The sequence below is a fragment of the Petaurus breviceps genome, unplaced genomic scaffold (assembly GCF_028583685.1).
Source record: "Petaurus breviceps papuanus isolate PSGF00001 unplaced genomic scaffold, PetGlider_PUasm1.0 139, whole genome shotgun sequence".
NCBI classification, from domain to species: Eukaryota; Metazoa; Chordata; class Mammalia; order Diprotodontia; family Petauridae; genus Petaurus; species Petaurus breviceps.
This window is the reverse complement of record NW_027185697.1, coordinates 22,035,245-22,057,278: the sequence shown is the minus strand read 5'-3', so window position 1 is coordinate 22,057,278 and position 22,034 is coordinate 22,035,245. Positions and strand designations below refer to the sequence as shown.

Below are 22,034 nucleotides of genomic sequence, written 5' to 3'. Positions count from 1 at the left end.
TCAAGGAGGAGCTTAGAAAAGTTACTGCTTCTGTTCTGCCATCTTGGCTCCACCCATATTTTTATATTTTTTTATGCTTTTTTCCTTTTTGCTTTGTTTCTTTTTTTCACAAAATGACTAATAAGGAAATATGTCTTACATGATTGTACACATATAACTTTAATAAATTTGCTTACCACTTTAGGGAGGGGGAAAAGAGATCGAGAAAAGTTTGGAACCCCAATTTTTTAATGAATCCTAAAAATGTTGTTATATGCAATTAGAAAAAAAAATAAATTACTATTTAAAACATTTACTAAGTCTTAATAAATGTGTGAGGGATGTTATTATTCCATTGTAGAATGGATCCTAGAGTATACAGACCATAGAATATATGGAGCAAAGTTTAGGACTGAAGATTTAGGAAAGGGCCAACTGGTGAAAAGTTTTAAAAGCCAAACAAAAGGGTTTGTAAATTATCTCAGATTACTGGATTTTGTTCTTCATCCTTCACTTTTGAAGAAGACCAATGATATCACAGGTGATATCTGATTTATGTGTGAATTGGATTTACATGGAGTGGAGTTGCGCAACATCATCATTCTCCCCTTCGGTATCATCTTCCTGAAGATGTATATGTAATATCAACTTACAGAATGACTTTTTACATCCTTACAAATATAACACAATCAGTTCCAATGAAGAGCCTGTCCAAGGAGAAGGAAATCCAAACGGCATGCATAGTGACCTTGTCTGACTGTCCATTTATATAATATGCCATATCTATATTTCTAAGCTCTTCTACAAGAAAGGAAATGTCATATCATTTAGTCGGTCAAGACACATTTGCTAAGTACTCACTATGTTACAGATTCTACTCTTTGTGCTAGGGATACAAAGAAGGACAAAAAGAGTCTCTGACTAAAAAAGGTCGCGCGCTGATGGGCAAAATGACGTGCAAGCGCTACTTACATACACAAGGTAGAAGGGAAGGTGGGAGCTATGTAAACTCAGAGGAATGACCCCACTAGGAAAGACACCCAAGCAAAAAATTGGGTGGACGATCATTTTTTTAACTCAGACCTTATTAAAGCTCTTTTAAAAATGTACTGATCATGGAATCATTCTTGTCAAGAAATATTTACTGGACACTAAATAGGTAACAATGTTATACTAGATATGTGGCCAAATAGGGGGTGAGGGGACTCGATATGGTGCAACCACTGCCCAATGTATCTCTTCTCCTAAAGTAAATTGATCCAAAGATTCCATATGAATACAGAATGAATTGTTTCTTTCAAGCCTGGATAAAAGATTCCATAAGATTTGTGTGTGTGTGTGTGTGTGTGTGTGTGTGTGTGTGTGTGTGTGTTTTATTGTGATCAAGGTCCCCTACTTGGGACAGAAAGGAAGGATGAAAGTACAATGAGATGGTGATTGTATGAAAAAATGATTTCTCACTGATATACTGATGTCTGGTCCCCCTGAATATGCTCATCCTTAATGGCACAGCTGTGATTAGTTGTCATCTTAAATGACTTTATTAGTCATAACTCAGCTAATGGCAGCCTCAGGAGAAACCTTGGAAGGAGGGGAGGATGTGAGGAGGTAAGGAGAAAGAGGCAGCTGTTCTCTGAGAATAAATAGCATATGCTCTCCAAAATTAGCTTCCATAGGAATCCTTGATGTACAAGTGCATCTTTAGGCTGTATGTAGGTAGAGAAGCAGCACGTTTCCTCAGGTTGTGGCTACTATGTTACTGAATTCACCTCTATTTTTCCAATATATAGGCAGATTTGTAATTGGTCAGATATGTGGGACAGAAGTTTTGGAGAAGTCAGCAGCAAGGGCAATAGAAATGTACTACTACCCCACCCCCACCCCCAGGGATGGGAGAGACAGAGAGAGAGAGACAGAGAGAGAGAGAGAGAGAGAGAGAGAGAGAGAGAGAGACAGAGAGAGAGACAGAGAGAGAGACAGAGAGAGAGACAGAGAGAGAGACAGAGAGAGAGAGACAGAGAGAGAGAGACAGAGAGAGAGAGACAGAGAGAGAGACAGAGAGAGACAGAGACAGAGAGAGAGACAGAGAGAGAGATACAGAGGTTTATAAGGATCAAAAGCCCTGCCCTCCATACTAACCCATCCTATTTGTCCATTTACATAACCTATTTTTAGACCACCATCAACACCTCACTCTCAAAAGCATTTATCCTATCACATTCAATGAATTCTTGCTCCTATGGAATGAATGAAGATTCCACTCAATTTTGTTCTGAACAGTTTTGTATTTTTTGGTTGTTATTGTTTGTTGTTTTGTTCCAGAGGTGAAAAATAGGTAAAGCTTGAGTTTAGAGGTACATTTCAGGAAGTTGATGATAATTGGAATATAGAAATTTATTCACTTCATATTTATGAAACACAGTTCATAACACTTTTCAGGTCATTGGGGCAAATTAAACAATACATTAAAACATAACAGAATTCGGATAGCATGCAAATATACACAAATCACTTTAGACATCTCTTTTGACACTCACAACACAGTTGTGAGGAATTATCATCATTATATCTGTATCACAGATTTTTTTTTTCTCTAAGGAGGCTGAGGGACATTAAATGCTATGACCAGGATAACAGAACCAGTACGTATCTGAAGGGAGCATTTAAACTCACATATTCTTGACTCCAAGTGGAACATTCTATTCATTATGCCACCAAATTCCTCTTTAAAACAGAATTCCTGATCTCAAGGAGTTTATAATTAGGTAAAGATGCTAACAGCAAAAAATGAAGAATATAACCAATGGAGGCATTCCCCAATTCTCTTTTGTAGTCGATTCCTTTCAGCCTGAACCGTCAATTCTTTGAGGCTTCTAATAGAACCATCAAAGAAAACTGAAAAACAATGTGAGTACATTTGGAAAAACCAACCAAAAACCATTTTTGTGTAGATATCGATGTTTCATTTGGCCGCTCTCTCAGACTCTTTCTATGAGATTTCTTGGTTTTGTGATATTTCACCCCAGTAACTCATATACTTATGTACCTTCTGGGAAAGACTAGTATTTCATAAACCTTATATGCTGATTCTGGGAAATTACAACTTAATTCAAACATGTCAATCTTAGCAAAGCCATCATCTCCACAGTGACATCTCACATTTCAATAAGACTTTGAGGCTTTATTTGCAAAAATCCAGGGAAACTGGTACTGATGAGTTCATTTTTCATATAAATAATTTAATGATCAGACATTTCATATGATACGCTCATAGTTTTATACTTTAGACATAGCCATGACTCAAACCCACACATCTCAAATCAGAGTCCATTTCCTAAGGCAACTGGAATGTATTAAGCACCTACTATGTACAAGGTGCTATGCTAAGCACTAGAGTTACAAATAAAGCAAAACAAAAATTAGTCTTTGGTCTCCAAGAGCTCACAATCTAAACAGAGACAAGAAAATAGCTGTGTACAACCAAGATGTACGTATAAGATAAATTGAGTTGGTCTTATAGAGAAAGCAGTAGAATTGATACGGACTGGAAAAATCATTGATAAAGGTGAAACTTCAGCTAAGGTCTGAATGATTTGAAGGGAACTAATAGGCAGTGATGAGGAAGAATAGTATTCTGGGTATAGAGGTCAAGCAGTGAAAATGCTCAGTGTTGGGAAATGGAGTGTCATGTGAGAGAAACAAGGACAGTGGCATTGGATCCCAGAATACACAGAGGGCAGCAAGTTGTAAAAAGACTGGCAAGGAGGTAGAGGACAGGTTCCAAAGTTTTTACAAGTTACAGAAATGCTTTTATTTTTTTTATTATGGAGGCAATCAGAAAGCACTGGACTTTATCAAAGAGAAATAAGTGGCATGATCAGACTTTAAGAAAATCAATTTAACAACTCTTTCCACTGTATCAAAAAGTAAGGTACAATGATATTAGCACTTAAATATCCAGTTCTATTAAGGATTGAGCATGTTGATGAAATCATAATGTGACTAGTTAAATTTACAAAACTGTTCTTTAGTTTTAGAACTGGTCTTTCATACCAAGTAACAGAAGCATGTCTATTGTGGTCTGGGCTGCCAATTACCTTATCTGTCAACTGTTTCTACAACAGATGCCTCTTATCACCAGTAAGGAAGAGGAGGTAGGGCAAAAACTATTCTCCAGATTAAACATATATATAAGGAGTTTAATTTAAAGGAAAAAAAAATTACCTACTCTGTCTTAAAAATTCATGTTGTCTTCATTCTTTTAAAGCCTCCAGATCTTTTTCAGATGCATTATTTGTCATGGCTTCCACTTACTGTTATTGTGAAAGTAATTTTTAAATATATTTTAATGAAATATTCACTAATTACATTTTTCAAATAACTTTTTTTTTAAATTTCAAGTTTGAAGCTTTCTCTCTCCCTTTCACCCCTCCTAGACCCCTTGAGAAGTTAAGCAATATGATCTCAATTATGTAAGTGAAACCATGCAAAACATTTCCATAGTAGTCATGTCCCAAAAGAAAATACAGACAAAAAAAGTATATAAAAATAAAAAATAAGTATGCTCCTGTCCACATTCAGAGTTTATCCATTCTCCCTCTAGAGGTAGATAGCATTTTTCATCATCAGTACTTTGCTTGATAAGAAAAACTAAGACATTCATTCTTTACCACTGTTATTGTGTACAATGTTCTCTTGCTTCTAGTCACTTCAATTTGCATCAGTTCATGGCTTGCCCAGGATTTTCTGAAAGCACCCTGATCCTCATTTCTTTTGCTTCAATAGTTTTTCATCATAAACATATATCACCACTTGTTTAGCCCTTTCTGAATTGATGGACATGCCCTCAATTTCCCATTTTGCGCTACTACAAAAAAAGTTGCTATAAATATGTTTGCAGAAATAGGTTCTTTTCCTTTTTCTCTGATGTCTTTGGACTGTAGACCTAACAGGAATATTACTGAAAACAAAAGGATATGCCCAGTTTTCTAGCCCTTTGACCTAGTTCCGAATTGTTCTCCAGAACAGTTGAACTAGTTCACAAGTCCACGAATAATGCATTAAAATAACAAATGTAACAAATACCCTCATGACTTCATCAATTTTTTAAAAAATGTTAGCCAGTCTTATAGGTTCATGAAGTGGTATCTCAGAGTTGTGTTCACTTATATTTTTTCAAAGGGTGAAGCTAAGATTGCAGTGTAAAGGCAGGAGCTCACCTGAGCTATGCCAAATCCCCACCCCAAACAACTTAAAATAACATCTCACAACAAACACTAGAGGCATCAACAAATGGACAAGGAAAACAATTTTCCATCCCAGACAACTTAAAAGGTCAACCAAAAGGATTTCTCTCACTACATTAAGAGAAGAACGCAAACCCGTGCCCTGGAAAGTCAACAGCTAGTCTTGGAAGTAAATGAATTGATGGAAGTGGTGACTTCTGGAACTGTCAGTCCACAAGGAGGTTAGATAAGTAGTTGTAGTGGCACGAACCCCAGCGTCCCCAGAGTTGCTGCCACCACAGGTTCTTGGATCTGCTTTGATAAAGGAAAGCAACTCAAAATGGGTTAACAAGCTTACTTTAATCAGTCAAACATATGTATCGTTTACCTAGTTCAGGGGAAAAAGGTCAGCACCCTGAACTTCAGATATACAGATAGAATTATCAAGAGAGAGAAACAGATCAAGTAGACAGTTTCCAAATTGTCCAACCATTACATCCATACCAAATCAACATCTGGGTTTCAGCATCTGGGTTTTTCAAAGCTGAGGGGGGGCTCTCAACAGCGGCTTCCCAGAATCCAGATCAAATCACAGAACACTTCTCAAAGCGAGCCCCAAAACAAAGTTGCACATCAGGGCTTATATAGCCTTCTCCTGGCTCAGAGAATGTAACAACCTTATTGACTCACTGGCCAATTAAGAAGTATCTGCTGAAAAACAAGCCTCCCACCCCAGTCTCCAGGTACACTTTAGCATAGGGGCAGGGAAGATTTTCAAAATTTACATTCCCATTACACTAGTCAGGAGGTAAAGGGGATGTTTTCTAGCACTACATGCAAGGATATGATGCATGGTCTATACATGGTTCAGGGTCAAAATCTCAGGACAAGAGGAGGAGTAGCCTACTAGAGCATGAGAAAACATGAGAATTAATACCTTGGTCACAGATTCAGGACAGACAAGAATGCTTGTGGGTTACTCACAGATAAGAGCATAGGCAGGGAGAACAGTGACCATATATCTTATGTAATACAACCTTGGATAAACAGCAAGTATAAAGACTCCTATAGCTAGTTCTGAAAACAGCAGCATAGAAAACATGAAGTGTGGCACAGTGTCCCCTCCACCCTACTAGCAGAGCTCAACTTTAGCATAAAGTTAAAAGTCAAGAAATGTCAGAAAATAATCAAACAACAAAAATAACATGACCATAGAAAGCTAATATGGTGACAGGGGAGAACAAAACACAAACTATAAAGAAAACAGTAAAATCAAACCTGATACCAAAAAAAAAATCCTTAAGAAAAATGTGAATTTGCTGCAAGCCCCCAAAAATGTCACAAAAGAGTTAGAATTATCTTTTTTTAATCAAATAAGAAATGGAGGGAGAAAATAAATGAGTGATACGAGAAAATTAAGAAAAAAGACAACCGCTAAGTTATGGAGGCACAAAAGCCTGAAAAACATAATGCCTTGGAAACAAAAAAGATCAAATTGTAAAAGAACCACACACATTCACTGAAGAAAAAAAATCTCCTTAAAATACAGAATTGGTCAAATGGGAAAAGGAAATGGTCAGTTTTCTAGACCTTTAGCCTATTTTCAAATTGTTCTCCAAAATGGATGAATTAATTCACAAGTTCACCAATAGTTCATTAGTATCAGAAATTTTACAAATGTCTTCCAGATTTTGTACTTTTTTTATCATGTTAGCCAGTCTTATAGGTGCTTAGCAGCAAGCACCCCAGCATACCCAAGGTGGCTGCCAACACAGGTACCTAGATCTGCCTTTCTATATGAAAGCACCTCGAAATGGGTTAACATTCTTGCTTTAATCAAACATATGTTATTTACCTAGTGTAGGGGGAAAAGGTCAGCACCCCAAACCTCAGAGAAAACAGAGATTACAAGCAGAAGTTACAAACAGAAAGAGAAACAGTTCAGCAGACAGGCTTTCAACTGTCTTGAACACTGCATCCATACCTAGTCAGTTACCAGAGAGGGAAGCACCAACATCTGGGTTTTCAAAGCCAGGGGCTCATCAGCTACCCAGAGTTTTGTCTGGTCAAATCACATAACTTCTCAAAGTGAGCCCCCAAACAAAGCCTCACATCAGGTTTTATATAGCCTTCTCCTGGCTCAGAGAATGTCACAGACCTCTTGATGCACTGCCCAATCACAAAGCACCAAGGTGTGGGCATTCCTGAAAACAAAGCCTCCTGCCACAGACTCCATGTGACCACATTCAGCCTATTAGGGGACTGAGTATATTTTCAAATGAAGGAAGGTTCTCAGAGTCACTTAAGCCTATCAAAGGGCCTAGGGACAGGGAAAATCCTAAATTCCCTTTCCTATAACACTGGGCCTTTATTTGGACATTTTTATTTATAATTGAGGGAATTATAATGCAATGTCCTTGGTGTTTGTTTAAGGCCCTGTGGCCAATTTGGTGAGGAGTTGTTACCTTATGTATCTTGCAAATGTGATTTTTCTATTTTGGGAAGATTATGTTGTACTTAAAGAGATGTTAATCCTAATTCCAGTGTCAATTGCCTCTGTAATGGGCATGAAAGGTCTTGGGGCCCAATGTTATGTGTCCAGGAGCCGATGACTTTTCCAAAAGTACAGAGAGAACAGGGAGAGACAAGGATAAGCAGAGAAAATAGGCTCAAGATAAATACACAATAATCATGACACTAAATATATAATATATATGGAATTTTTCATTTTGCCATCTTCTTTTTGGAAGGGATCAGTGGATTCTTTCGCTTTCTATTTTACTCTTTGGTTCTAGGATATAAGCAGTTTTCATTGATAATTTCTTGAAATAGGCCAAGACTTTTTTCATGGCTTTCAAATAATGAAATAATTTTAAAATTATCTCTTCTTAGTCTATTTTTAGATCAGTTGTTTTTCTAATTAGGTATTTCACATTTTCTTAAATTTTATTCTTTCTTTTAATTTTGTTTTATTTTTTATTGTACATGAGGTTATTAGTTTCAAGTCACCCAACTGTAATTTTTAAGGAATTATCTTTTCAGTGAGTTTTTTTTTTTTTACTTTCTGTTTTCATCTGGTCAATTCTGATTTTTAAGTGTTTTTTTTTTTTTTCACAAGTGAAGTTCTGCATTTATTTGTCCATTTGTCCAATACTATTTCTCTTAAGGTACTGTTTTCTTCAAGATTTTTGTGTGGTTAATTGTCTTTTATCAAGCCATTATTCATTTTTATATTATTTTCTTACCTAATTTTCATTTCTTTTTACTTAATTACTCCTCTGCCACTCTTTGTTTTTCTTTTTGGAGGGGGAAGTCAGGGCAATTGGGGTTAAGTGACTTTCCCAAGCTCACACATGTAGTAAATGTTAAGAAGTATTAAGTGTTTAAGGCAAGATTTGAACTCAGGGTCTCCTGATTGCAGGGCCAGTGCTCTATTCACTGTGACACCTAGCCATTCCCTCCCCTATCACTCTTCTTTAACCTTTATTTTTTTTTTATCTGTTCTAGAAATTCTTATTAAGCTTATATCCAAATCACATTTTCCTGCATTTCACACTTATAGCAAATTTGAATAACTTGTCTTCTGAGTTTTTGTTTTGATCTTCCTTGTTAACATAGTAATGTTTTATGACATGGTTCTTTTTTAGTGTTGTTCTCACTTTGTTTTATATATATGTTTGTTTGTTTATTTGTTTTTTCATTCATTCATGCATTTAATTATTTATTCATTCATTCATTTATTTAGCATATGTTAAAGTTTGCCTTTGTTCCTGGTGTCAAGGCAGGAGGAGGGGCACTCTTCCAAGCTTCCAGATTTTTTTGTATTGATGCTTTCTGACCCAATTCTAGGTTTCTGAATTTTTCCAGTGCTTCCAACATGATGTGATCTGAGGAGCGGTGTACTCATTACTCTCCTGGTCTATGCCCAGGTCTTTACTCATGTAGGACCTCTGATCTCCTAGAATTAAAATTGACATTTCTCTTTAGGGCCTCTGCGTCTGACCAATCAAAAGTGTTTCTCTCTCCATTGAACTATTACTCAGAAGAGTAGTTGCCCAACAATATGTGATCTTGTGTCCAATGATAACATAAGGGTCTCATGAAACTTCTTTCTGATTAATTGTAAGGTTCCCTTGTTATCTCTGCCTTAAAAGCTCAAAAATCTGCTTTTGCTTCTTTCACTACCACCTATTCCAAGCACTGGTGTTGAATCTGCATGGATTCTGGTCCTGCCTCCATCTCCATGTCATTGATCTCTTTTTCCAATCTCCTAAATTATTTTAGTCTAGAAGAATGCCTTACTCTGACCTTCTGTTGGCTCTTCCACTCCAGAGTTTGATTTGAGGTGTTATTTTAAAAGTTGTTTTGAGGAGAATTTGGGAGAGCTCATGTGAAGCTGTGTCTTTACTCTGCCATCTTGCCTCCATTCCTGGTATCTGGAACTTTGCAAGTCAATAATTGATGTTTTCATCCATTTCAATTGCAAAAAAAAAAAAAATTCTAAAATCTCAGGGCAAAGGTCAAATCCTTAGTCCACTACACATGAGACATTTCTCCAAGGTGACAGCAATGTAATAATCATGACTTTGTTAAAAATGAAGGACACTGCACCATCATATAACTGCAATATTGCCTTTTTTTCTCCCCTTTGCAATAGAGATAAAGAGAGACAAAGATAGAAAGTAACACAGACAAAAAGAGAAATCCGTGCAAGGGAAATGAAGTGAGTTTCGAATAAATTCTGTATTTCTTATTTGAAGGCAGGAGCGATAGAGTAGATGATGTGCTCCTCCAAAATGTAATACCATGAAAGCTGTGGTCATAAGGCAAACTTTTTTTATTTTGCACAATGGTCTGGACAATAGGACGTATTTGAAATACCTGAGGTGGGGAGGCAAACATTACTGTCATCCTAGTCCCCAAATATACTAATTTAAATAGTTGTTACAAATTGGAATCAGGGACTAAAAGGCAAGTTTTGTCACTTATTACCTTCACAGCTGTCACAAGTTATTTAACTTCTCTGGGTTTAAGTGTACACATTTATAGAATGATGGAGTTGGACTTTATGACTTTCCTATTCATTTCTATTTCTAAAAATATAGACCCAATGTTTATAGAGTAACAGTAGTGCTAAAAGGCCCCTGCTGCCTGAAGGGTAAGTGTGTTACATTTTATACCATTTCCAGAGTTTTCTAGTACATTTAAGGGGATTAGTGGGTATCTAGTGTCTGCTATTTGTATAAGACTTCACTAAGGCTATTCCCCTAATTTTGGAGTATATCACTCCCAGGTCCATTTAATCAGTTAGTAGTCAGACTAGCTTATACAGAGGAATATTTACTTCAAAGTTATCTCAAGAAAGAATAAATAAACATTTCCTTGCTTATTTATAAATAAACATGTTCTTGTTTATAAATACTTTGGCAGTGGTTCATAATTCCCCCTAATACCACTAAAGATATATGCTATTCCAAAGAGATAATATTCATAGTTTAACTCAGCTCCCACAGAGTGTGTTCCCACAAAGATCTAAGTCAAAATTCCAACCTCCCCCTTTCTCCTCTTCCCTGTTCTTGTGTCTTCTAAGGTTTTCCCAGCTGGACTAACAATGATATCTCGCCTCTGTAATCATCATGACTCTAACTCCAGTATACCATTATTGACACCTGAAATCAGAAGAAAAAATAGAACAAGAAAAAACAACACTAGGTTTATTTCTCAGAGACATGGGATCTAAAAACAAGAGAAAGAAAAGTAAATTTTGTGCAACTCCTAGCTCAATGCATGATGCCCATGTTTTTGCCTTGCAGGGTCTTTGTATCATGGATGCCATGGGGGAGACAAAGGCAGAGAGAAAGACAGAGACATAGAACATACCAACTGTTGTACATGTCACTAGTGTTCTTGTTCTTCTTCATCATCATCATGCTCCTCCTCCTCCTCATAATCTTCTCCAGATAAAATCCATCAGGACATTATGGTAGGATACATACAAACTTATTTACTAAGTTCTAGAATACAAATGTCACTTACTCTTTTGAAAATATCATTTGTTTAACAAACAAAATAAGATATATGCATAATTAAAATAAATATGAAAAATTTCTCATTGAAAATACTTCTTTGATAATCTTTGAATGAAAAATAAATAAACACATATTGAGTCATGGGAAAATATAGCTCAGGCATGTTTATGGCACTATGAAAAATTCTTGGACTTTGAATCTGGAATGTCCAATTGAAAACGTTGTCACCAATATGTGAAGCTGTGTAACAGTTGACAAATCTTCTTTTAACCTTTTTTCATCTATGAAGTTGGAATAATAGTAGCTATAATATCCACTTCACAGGATTGATATGTGTATTATAGAAAACAAAGTCTTTAAAGGGCTTCGCAAATATTAAATTGCTATATTTATTATATATCTATTTTGGACATAATTGCCATTCTCATCTTAGACAGTGGAAATCAAATATAAATTGATGACACATGTATTGTCCAATTGATATTTTTACAGGTGTACTAAATCATTTTTTTTTTAGGACCATGACATCAGGGAGGCAATGCCATCATATGAAAATTATTTGGATTTAAGTGAGATGGGGCTGTACAAAGTCACCAGCCTCACTGTCTCCCCAAGAGCCATCTGGGACCAATGACAAGATATAAAGCAAGATGACTGGAGATGAATGTGATGAGAGACATTGGCCTTTTTAAGCTAAGGTCTTTAACAGGTCTCAGTTTGACTGAGGCAAGCCCTCATTCAGTGATTTAGGCTAGGTAAGGAAATTAGGCAGTGTAAAAGAATAGCTTCTTTTACCTTATTTTAAAAAAAGAAACAGGAGCAGATGACCCTCAGTGTTAATGGCCCAAACAGAAACAATTGCTATTTATATTCACTCTAAGACAAAACAAGGCCTAAACACTGATCCAGTGGGGATTGGCCTGGTACCTATTGTTGGTCAGTTAATGAGAACCCAAGTTATATACATACATACATACATACATACATACATACACACATATATAGTATAAGTATCTGTGTAATACATATGTAATCACACACACATATACACACACACACACCAAAGGGATATATATACATACATATATATATATATATATATATATATATATATAAAGAAAGTTGGAAGGTCTGATACAGTGTCCAAATACTAAAAAAAAACACTTTTTTAAAATGCTTCTGTGGATTAAAGATGGTCTTTCTCCCTTCGTCTCCAACTCTGGAACTGTTCTCAGATCATACTGACATTAGGGACCAAGATGAGGCCTATCTCTGTGGCTTAAAGAGGAAAGACTTAAATAGGAAAATCTCTATCTTGATGCCTCTACAGTTTTATGTTGGTTTTTTTATTTATTGAAAATGATTGAAGCATTCATAGACAGCAAATATATGTGCCTTTACATCCCTTCTTCAAGCAAAATGGCAGAGATTCCTTCAGACAATGGCATAGTTTTTAGAACTCTTACTATTTTCCAATTCCCTTCATGGCAGGATGTGTCCACAGCAGAAAACCATGAACAAGATGTTGCTGTGCAAGGATAGATTATCACCTCCATCTGTCCAGACACTGATTTTATTACTGAAGCCCTTGAATGCATCTCACGTGCCAGATCGTGCTGCTGAATAACGTTGACTTTGGAGTCCATTAAAAACCTGAGGTTATTTTGCTAACTTTCTAACTTTTTTTTTTAACTTTTTCTAACTTGGCTAACTTTGTCAACTTCATGCTAACTTCCTATATCTTATGTTGTACTTTTAAGTTTGTCCGTTTCCCCAATGTATAGAAATATATATTTTCCTGGACTGCATTTTTTTATATCTTGTTAACTTTATTTTTTTTCTTGTACAATTAAAGACTGTTAAGATAATATCATTTGGTGTTACCATGATAGTATTGACCAAAAATTCAGCTAATGACTCTATGGTAGCTTTGTCTAATTTGTAAATTTAATAAGCATGATGTCTCTAATTTCATAGAAGGTGTATGAAATCTAAGTACACATCTAAGGATGTGTACACAGAATTACATGTGTGAATATACAGATACACACATATATGTGTGTTGATATACTCACATATACTCTTTATAAACATATGCATGTAAATATATATACATACAACCTACTACATACATACACATCTTTGTATATATGTATATGTGTACAGACACACACATATGCATATGGACACAACAGGACTAAATCACAAGAGCCTTCATTAGGAACCTCCCATCATTGTCACATTGACAGATTAGCCTCTGCTGTCTGGGTTCAGTCATTCATCCAGTTCCAAATTTGTCTCTCTGAGTATTTCTCAAAATCATCCACAATGGACACAGGAAAAAGTTTACCAATCACCTCAATGCAATATAGGCATATAGTCACAAAAGTTATTAGTTCATTCAATATGCTACCTTGCTATTGATTTTAGTGCCCCGCTTAAGTACAAAAAGTGGGCATATTTTTAGTAGATAGTAGTCAGTTAGGAAATTCTCAATTGGGTCTAACGTCAGTGTTTCTATATCCTTGCATGGCATACATTTTCTCAGTAGCCATAAAAAAAACACAGAAAGTCAGAGAAATGAAATGGAGAATATGTGAGTATTGACATCCAGAAGACTTGGCCTGAATTCTTGCCTCTATTGCATGCTAGATATGTGACCTTAGGCAATTGACATATCCTCTTAGAGTCCCCAGACCATGATCCAAGATGATAAGTTATGTAGGAGTTGCTAAGCTACAGTCAAAATTGGATTTTATATGGTATAAGTACAAACAGTAGAAAAAATAATAAGCTTGCCCTGCCCCTTCAATAGTGTAGGATTAAGGAGATGAGGGTTTAAACTCTGGTGGTGTCTGTGTGAAAACAGAAAAGGGTCAAAAGGGAGAAATATTATGAAGCTACAAGCATCCAGTTGATTGCCTTTCTAGGGTAAAACATAGTGAGGTGTCAAGGCTAGCATTGCTGTTATAAAATTTTGGAAAATATCCATGTATTATTTGGAAATAAGTAACTTCAGAAGAGGAAATATTTTTAGTTCTGTTCTATATATGTTGACTTTTTGTTTTTACTTGGATGTTGGTTCAACATTAGGAAAATTGTAAACTTAAAGGGCCATATTAGTAACAATGAGATAGATATAGATATGAATAGAGATTTATAGAGATATATGTATGTATACACATGTGTATATGTACACATTCACATTATATACAGTATGTGTGTGTATGTGTGTGTAAAATTATATAATAGGGATGGCTAGATGGTGCATTGAATAGAGCATTGGCCCTGGAGTCAGGAGGACCTGAGTTCAAATCCAGGCTAAGACACTTAACACTTAATAGTTGTGTGACCTTGTCCATGTCACTTACTCCCCATTGCCCTGCCTTCTCCCCTCCAAAAAGAAAACAATATCACATAACTCAGGGAAAAAAAAAGATTTCAAAGAATCTTATACCTGCTTATATTTTTAAAAGTAAAGTAAGGAAGTATTTAAAAAGCATAGGGATGAGTTGTTTTTTACTTCATGAGTTCTATCATGCTTACCTGACATCCAGACCTATCATAATATGAAATGGAGAAATCCTAGAGTGCTTTCTAATATAATAAGGGGTAAAACAAAGATATCTACTGTCAGTATTTGATGCATTTCGAGAAATGCAGAGAGAAGATAAATAAATTGAGAAGTAAGCAGAAGCAAAGAAGAAAAAAATTAATCTTTGCAAATATACAGTTTTACTTTGAGAACAGTAGAGATTCCATTAAAATTAATTAAAAATAATCTATAAAGAACTTGTTATAAAATGAATCCACAAAGAGCCAAAATCTCTTAGTACACTGATGAAGTCTAAGATAGAAAAAAAATCAGGAATATCTTCATAAATTATAACATATCTGGAAATAATCCATTAGATTCTGGGTATACAAAATTCTTATCTGTAAAATAAATGAAAGATGATATTACATTAGGCATTTCTCAATGGATGTACCAGAGACATCCTGATCTCAGCGAGCTCAAACCTAAAATCATTCTCCTCCATCCCCCCACCAAATACAAACATTTTAAAACTTTCCTATTTCTTCACAAGTACTACCATCTTTTCAGTTATCCAGGTTTAGAAACTTGACATTATTCTTGACTTTCCTCACTGCATCTCACAAATCCTATCAGTTACCAATCTGCAGGTCCCACCACATATGTGCTTATTCATATTCATGTGTGTATATACATATAATATATATATATATATATATATATACACACACACAAATGATTACATAAATATGTCTGTGCATAAGCATTAATTTATGTATGTAACACACAATTATATAGATGTATAGATACACATTTTTGTTTTTTTTCAATCACGGATGGAATCTAATGTAGATTATTCTTAATGCATTCTGACTGACAGATTGATTGATAGGCTGTAAAATGAAGCTTAAGAGGAGATACAATGGAAAGTGTCCAGGATTTGGAATTCTAAGTTATTAGTTTGAATCCCAGTTTGATTATTTCTACCTATGTGGCCTCAGGTAATGAATCCATGATCCTTAACTGGGTCCTGCCTATATGTTAAGCCCTGATATTACAAGGAGAAAAATGCAACATTCCCTACTCTCAACAACATTACATTCTAGTAGGATAGGAAACATGTTCAAATAGAAGTATGTTCAATATCTATATAAATTTTTTAAAAAAGGTTAATTCTTTGGTAGGTGTAGAAGCTGATGTCATTGGGTATGGCCTTGGGTAGAAGGTGGTGGCTGGTTGATATATAAAGGCAAGTAGGGAAGCTAAAAGGCTAAAAGGTGAATGGGATATCTTCTGTGCATGAGGACTGCCTGAAAAGGGGTGCAGTTATGTTGAAAGAATGTCCTCTAGGATCACAGCAAAGACAGTTTGCCTGGAATGGAAGGCACATAAATTGGAATAATTTGCAATAATACTGGTAGGGTTGGAGACCTGGAGGGAAGTATTTCAATGAAAAACATAATAGATTTCAGTTGAAACTAGAGAAAATAAGGAGTCACTGGAGAATATTGAGCAAATGAGTGACAAAGAAGGGAAGATTCTCCCTCCCCCCTCCATTTCTTCATCTGCAAAATGAGAAATTTGGACCAGATGACCTCTAAAGAAGGTATCCTCCAACTCCAAATCCGTGATGTTAATATTATATCAGACTTAGAACATAGAACTGGTATAAATTCAAAGTGGAAATTATTATAATAATAATGTGGCTTTAGAAAGAAAAAATATTTTCTTTCCAAAAATAACATTTCTCCAAAATATATCTTTCTCTCAAAATACAATCATTCTTCCCTTTGATTCCAAATGTCAAATTTATGAATTTAAAACATGATGTTTTTATATAAAGAATTGCTCTTCACTACACTAGGGAATGAAAAATATCACCCCCAAAATGATTTTTAAATCACACCTCCACTAACATTTAGTCTGATTCCACTTAATCACATCAGCCAAATATTATTATTGAACAAATATTCATACCTCATGTTCATTAACACAAATCAGTGTCAGATAACAATGCTTATCGACATATAACTTCCTTAACAATGGATACAATGTATGCAAAGTGCTTCATGAAATTAAAAGGGCCATCTAAACAAAAACTATTAATATTATTTTATCCGATAACCATTTCTCAAATGCCTACTTAATAAATGCTTAGTAAATACTTAGAATTTATCTAACACTTTAAAGTTCATAAATCAATTTACATTTTATCTCTTCTTCACAACAACCTTATGAGGTAGGTGTAATTATTACCCCCATTTGACAGGTGAGGAAACTAAGGCTGGTAAAAGCTATGAGATTTTGCCTGGATCACATAATTAGTAAGTGAAGGAGGGAGAATTCAACTTCAGGTCTTTCTGACTCAAAGTGCTAGCCAACATGTCAAATAGCTGTAAATAAATTTAACAAAAACCAAACTAGATTCTGCTTCTGAGGACATAATGTTCTATAAGGATGTGCACTATCAATATGTCAGCAAATTGAGGAGGATGACAGAAGTAAGAAGAAAAAAGCTACCTGTAGTAGCTGAACTCTGAAGGAAGCTTGGAGCTCTGATAAGCCAAAGTGAGGGGGGATGTGTTTTCAGGCACAGCAAGTAAGCTAAATAAAACTTCCGTACCAGTTCAAGTGGCCTCATTTTGGAAGTGAATAGATGGAGACTCAGAGTATTTAAGTGACTTGACCAAGTTGTTGTTGCTTGGAGATATCAGAGATGATATTTACATTCAGCTCCTACTGAGTTTGCCCTATATTTCACAGCAATTTTGAAAGGCTCCAGCAACATTTGAGAAATATGTCTGTGAATGGGCTGAGTAGCCCTAGCTCTGGGTGACCTGGAATACATACTTTAAACATAGCATATATGAAAAAAAATTCAAATGTAACAGGTTCTAGCACATGAGCAAAATGCCTCTTACGGCATCTTTCCAGGAGGAGATGCCAGGGATCCTGCTTCTGGGAGAGGCTCAATGATGTGGTTTGGAAGGCCCTCGGACCGAGAGTGGAGCATGGGGAGACATTATATACCTGTTTCAGGTTTGCACATCACATTTCAAGGTGAGGCATTTTTTGACTTATAACCTAAGCAGAACATGGAATTGGTGGAATCAAAATTAAATAGATTCTGAGCCAAGAGTAAGCCCTTAAAGTGTTGAGATGGAATGTTGGTTTCAATGTTTGTTCTTGTTTTGTCCTCTAGGTAAATATTCTTCTGCAAAATATAATTGATGGCAAATGATTAAATTGGACTGGGGCCTACTCACTGTAACCTAACAAAGAGAGGGATCATAGTCTGTGGGAGCTTGAACTAATAACAATAAAGAAGAGAGCCCTGTAACTCCTCAGTGTTCCTAGAACCCCACGTGAATGGTATAACTATGTTATTCTGGGAGTCTAAGCCACAATTGACATGCTACAAACAAATAAATTCAACAATGCATCAACCACATAATAAATGCCTACAATATTAAAATCATTGTGCTTAGAGATAGGAACTCAAAGACAAAACAGTCCCTGTCAGTAAGAAAAGTAGGGAGTACCAGGAATTAAGTAGATAAATAAATAAACAAACAAATGAATGAATGAATGAACAAAAAATGAATGAATGAACAAAAAATGAATGAATAACAAATAAATAAATAGATAAGTAAATAAATAACTAAAAAGACACAATACAGTATCCAGAGGGAAGAGGGGAAAATTTGACAATTTGATTAAATACAACAGATGATAATTGCCTACTATGTGCTAGGCTATGGGTAGACAAAATCTTCAAGAAACTTATATTCTATTAAGAGAAAATCAAAACATATACAAGAGAAGTAGGAGGAAAAGGAGGAGAAAATCAGATGTAGTCCACATTTTTCTGGGATTAAAATAAACTGAGCATCTTTGGAAGTCTCCTCTTTGTTCTGTTTATCTGAACTGAGGCCAGAGATGAGCTACTCTATACATACAAACCCTCTAGAATAGTATTTTATCTGAAGCCTCTAAGATGCATCTATTTAATTTTTTTTTGGGGGGGAAGCTAGGCATTGGGGTTAAGTGACTTGCCCAAGGGCACATAGCTAGTAAGGGTGTCAATTGTCTGGAGCCATATTTGAACACGGGTTGTCCTGACTCCAGGGCTGGTGCTCTATTCACAGCACTACCTAGCTTCTCCTGATGCATCTATTTTAATCTTAATGTGAATAGTGGTATGGATGTTAACTTTGACTGAACTGTAGTCAACTAGAAAAGGTTTTTCTTTTTCCCTTTTAAGAGACTTCATCATTTTAAACTTTGGACTAATTTTTAAAGTCCAAATATTTAATTAATATTATTTTTTGAAATAATTAAAATATATTTATGGATCATGTTAGACTATTCTAGCTGATGTAAGTCTTCTAATTTACTGATTTGGGCTGAACATTATCTAATAAACTAAAGAAGGATATCATGTGTCTCTGTTGCTGGAGAGATTATAACAAATGTCAATGAGCATGTATGACATAGATTGTCACTCTTATGATTATAATATGTGGTTTATAGATACTCAATTTATCTGCCAGAAACAAAAACATTCCAAATGCCTTGTAGTGGAATAATATGTAAAATGAAGATCGAGATAGGACTCTTCCTTCCTTCCTTCCTTCCTTCCTTCCTTCCTTCCTTCCTTCCCTCCTTCCTTCTTTCTCTGTCTCTTTCTTTTTTCTTTCCTTCCTCCTATGCTGAGTATATAGAGAAAAGTTATAAGAAAACACAATAAAACATATCAAGCAGACAGTCCTCCAACTATCTTGACCATTACATCCATACCTAGTCAGTTACCAAAGAGGGAAGCATCAACATCTGGGTTTTCAAAGACAGAGGGCTCTCAACTGCTGCACAGAGTCTCATCCAGTCAAATCACACAACACTTATCAAAGTGAGCCCCAGAATAACGTTTCACATTAGGGATTATATAGCCTTCTCCTGGCTCAGAGAATGTCACAACCCTCTTGACCCACTGCCCAATCACAAAGTATCTCCTGAAAAACAAGCCTCCCACCACAGGCGCACTTAACCTAGGGGCAGGGAATTCCTGTTACATTCCTATAACAAATGGTCAGACAAAGTCAAGGCACCTGGAAGACCAGGCATCCCATTCCAGTGGATGACTTTGTATTTCTCATTATTTCTGACCAATTCTAAGCACTCGACAGTAACTGCTACAGCAGCTTTCATGAACATTGGAACAAATTACTCTCGTCCTCCCATTCTTCCAGTATAAGACGTGACCTTTGCATGTTTGAGGCAGACACCCACATACCTCATAAGTCACTGGCAGGTGTTCAAGGATGTCTAACATTTCTTTTGTTAGGGCATGCCTACCCTATTCCCGGGCTGTTCATCTACTTTTACTATATACCTGTGTAATGGGAATGCAAATTTAAAGTTCTTCCCTGCCCCTAGGCTAAAGTGCACCTGAAAAATGGGGGTGGGAGGCTTGTTTTTCAGTAAATACTTTTTGATTGGCCAGTGGGTCAATAAGGTTGTACCATTCTCTGAGCCAGGAGAAGGCTATATAAGCCCTGATGTGAGGCTTTGTTTTGGGGGCTCACTTTGAGAAGTGTTCTGTGATTTGATCTGTATTCTGAAAAGCCGTTGTCCAGACCGCCCCACCCCCCCCGGCTTTGAAAAACCAAGATGTTGACTGGGTATGGATGTAATGGTTGGACAGTTGGGAAATCTGTCTACTTGATCTGTTTCTGTCTTGATAATTCTGCCTGTATACTTTGAAGTTCGGGGTGCTGACATTTTCCCCTGAACAAGGTACACGATATATGTCTGACTGATTAAAGTAAGCTTGTTAACCCATTTTGAGTTGCTTTCCTTTATCAAAGCAGATCCAAGAACCTGTATGGGCAGCAAACCCTGAGGACGCGCTTGGGGTGCTTGCTGCTACAACCTGTCACTAATGTTTTACCAGTGGCTATAAGAAGCTATAGCATATACAGTGACCAGACCTTGATAAACCATCTTGGCATGTGGGCTAAACCAGGATATTGTAATTAGTAACAGTAGCAACTGCAAATTAAAATAAGATATGCCATAATGCTCAAACACCAATGCAAAGGCTTATATCAGCAAAAATGGTAAAAATCATGTTGGTAAATATGGACCAGTAATAGATAATTAGGTCAGTCATAGACTTTTATACTGCAAAGTGATCTAAAGATAATTAATTATGAATTTGTTCCCTACAAATAGAATCAGAAGGCATTCCATATGTTGAATGCAAAATAAGAATATACTCAGGACATATGATTTCATGTGCATAGGGGATTCCTAGATGAGGAAAGTCTGTCTTGAATTTCAGATTGACTAATTTTCTGGAATTTACAATTTTACAGAATTGTTTAGACCACTGGGAAATTAAGAGACATGGACACAGTCGATATAAGTTAGGGGAGGACTTGAATCCAGGTGTTCCTGATTTTACAGATAACTTATTATCAACTATACCATTATCTATACCATTAACTATACCATTGCCTTTTGGGGACAAACTCTGTTTATAGGAACACACACACACATAGAAATACACATACAGAGATTAATTATGCATTGATAGATAGGTAACAGTTCATTCTTTCAGGCTGGAGTCCGTCCAGAATCAGTTTTTACATCCAGTAAGACCACCTAGTTTCTAGGGGGAAAGGAAGATAGGAATTAATAAAAAGTTAAAATCAAGAAAAATATGATGAGGCATAGCCAAGATGGTGGAGAAGAAACAGGACCTCTGCATGGCTCCAGCTCCCACCACCTCCAAAAATAATAATAATAATAATAATAATAATAATAATAATAATAATAAGAAGAAGAAGAAGAAGAAGAAGAAGAAGAAGAAGAAGAAGAAGAAGAACTTTAAACAAATTTTAAAGGTTCAGAACCCACAATGTAATAAAGAGAAATAAAATGCCTTCTGAATGCAGCCTGGAAGGCTGGCAGGAAAGTTCTATGACACAACACTGGGAGCCAAGCATAGTCCCATGGGAACCACAAGGTTCTGACCATTGATGGTGTAAGGGTTATGGGATTTAAAGATCTTCCATGCCCCTTTGGATTTGCTGACATAGCAGGAAGGGGTGGGGCAAGAGGAAACCAAGCTAGAGCTCCTGCGGTGACTGGCAGCAGCAGCAACAGCAGAGGCAGCGGCAGTGGTAGCTGTAGCGGCCAGAGGTGGAGGTGGAGGTGCAAACCCCTTTTTATCATCCAGCAAGAATTTTTGCTAAGGCCTTC

At 36.1% G+C, this 22,034-nt stretch overlaps 1 long non-coding RNA gene across 6 annotated transcripts in view; it reads left to right on the top strand.

The window, feature by feature from the left end:
- The window catches only part of LOC138145406 (uncharacterized), a 129,864-nt gene that overhangs the window by 20,178 nt on the left and 87,652 nt on the right, over positions 1-22,034 (top strand). For 3 of the 6 annotated variants that reach the window (XR_011164224.1, XR_011164227.1, XR_011164229.1), the window contains exons 2-4: positions 11,018-11,187; positions 12,725-12,891; positions 17,703-17,828. This is a non-coding gene — a long non-coding RNA (uncharacterized lncRNA). Of the gene's footprint in view, positions 1-2,812; positions 2,887-11,017; positions 11,188-12,724; positions 13,104-17,702; positions 17,829-17,970; positions 18,590-22,034 lie in introns of those variants that run through there. The other 3 variants (XR_011164222.1, XR_011164223.1, XR_011164221.1) reach the window with 3 other exon arrangements.